This window comes from Triticum aestivum, chromosome 2A (assembly GCF_018294505.1).
Source record: "Triticum aestivum cultivar Chinese Spring chromosome 2A, IWGSC CS RefSeq v2.1, whole genome shotgun sequence".
In the NCBI taxonomy this organism is placed as follows: domain Eukaryota; kingdom Viridiplantae; phylum Streptophyta; class Magnoliopsida; order Poales; family Poaceae; genus Triticum; species Triticum aestivum.
The window spans coordinates 14,721,358-14,723,310 of record NC_057797.1 but is presented as its reverse complement, the minus strand read 5'-3'; positions in this window follow the sequence as shown (position 1 = coordinate 14,723,310).

Below are 1,953 nucleotides of genomic sequence, written 5' to 3'. Positions count from 1 at the left end.
CGCGGGGCGGGGAGGGCGGGGCGGGGAGGGCGGGTCGGGCTAGGAGGAGATGGTGGGGGAGATGGATGGCGAATGGGTGGTGGGGGTGAACCGCAAGGGGATAAGGTCGGCCCTATACCGACGGCCTGGCCGTCGGCATAGGCCCACCACTTTGCCACGTCATCGATCCGTGGACATGCGCGTCTCTATGCCGACGGCTGTGCCGTAGGCATAGATGGAAACTGCTTTTTTTTAAAAAATAGTCCCACCTCGCCCAAAGACAAGCAACATGACCTGTTTAAATAGTTGGCTAATCCATATGACGTGAGCTCCGGTATTCATTAGACTTCTGTTAAGAAAATGAACAATTACGGTGAAACTTTCAGTTACCGGCCCGGTGCCCGGGTCTGAAGGTTTCACCGTGATAGTCCATTTTCCATGACGCGCCGCCTCTTCGGACATGCCACCACACCACCCCGCATGTATGAGGGCCCGGTGCCACGCTCCGGTGGCATTGCTACCCCCCAGGGCCCCCGTCCCGCCTAACCCTGTAGCGTTTGACCACGTGATCTAGCCCTTTGACTTTGCACGGACGGGCTTTGACCAGTGGACCTCCCCACCCGGTTGTGTTAGGTCAGCCCATAGGAACACTCTGGAGCAACATCCGGGCCAGACCCACAGCAAGATCCCCTCCGTGTAGACCCCACGCGTCCGTTTCCCCCCTCCGTGACACGGCGATAGCGACGTTCGTAACGGGGGGCGGCGATCGATATACCATCGGGAATGTTTTATTAGATAAGGCATAATTATCTTATGCAAAAACAAAAACTAAAATAAAGTAAAAATAACAAAACAAAGTAAAAATAAAAAAATAAAGTAAAATATACGTATGCCGACGGCAAGGCCGTCGGCATATCTGTGCACACACGCAGGTTGTCCCGCGGATCGATGACGTGGCGTGGCACACGGATCGATGACGTGGCGAGGGGGCCTATGCCGACGGCTTTGCCGTCGGCATAGATGGGAGGCCTATGCCGACGGCTATGCCGTAGGCATAGATGGAAACTGCTTTTTTTTTTAAAATAGTCCCACCTCGCCCAAAGACAAGCAACATGACCTGTTTAAATAGTTGGCTAATCCATACGACGTGAGCTCCGGTATTCATTAGACTTCTATTAAGAAAATGGACAATTACGGTTAAACTTTCAGTTACCGGCCCGGTGCCCGGGTCTGAAGGTTTCACCGTGATAGTCCATTTTCCATGATGGATGCCGGTGTTTTTTATAAATTCAATTATTACTATTTTCAGTTTGTCGTGTGTAAGCTGTGGTGGCCGTTTCCCCCACCGAGACATGGCGGCAGCGACGCCCGTGAGCGGAGCCGCGTGTCGGGTGCCTGAGCATGCCACTATGCTTCCACAAGCGTATAGGAGGGCCCACCGTAACACCTGGCGGCATTGCTACCCCCTCCGGTACCCCGTCCCGTCTAACCCTAACACAGACGACCGCCGGATCTAGCTCTTTGACTTCTGCCGGACTGGGTCTAGCCGGTGGACCTTTTCACATGGTGGTCGTTCTGCGGTAACGATGCGGCAGAGGTGGAACGTGTCATCGCCGTCCCACCTCTTCGGACATGCGACCGCACCACCCTGCATGTATGAGGGCCCGGTGCCACGCTCCGGTGGCATTGCTACACCCCAGGGCCTCCGTGTAGACCCCACGCGTCCGTTTACCCCCTCCAGGTGCCGGCGGCGGCGCCGTCCGTGAGGGGGGGGGGGCACACCCCGGACACGCGTGCCACCTCTTCGGACATGCCACCACACCACCCCGCATGTATGAGGGCCCGGTGCCACGCTCCGGTTGCATTGCTACCCCCCCAGGGCCCCCGTCCCACCTAACCCTGCAGCGATTGACCACGCGATCTAGCCCTTTGACTTTGCACGGACGGGCTTTGACCAGTGGACCTCCCCAACCG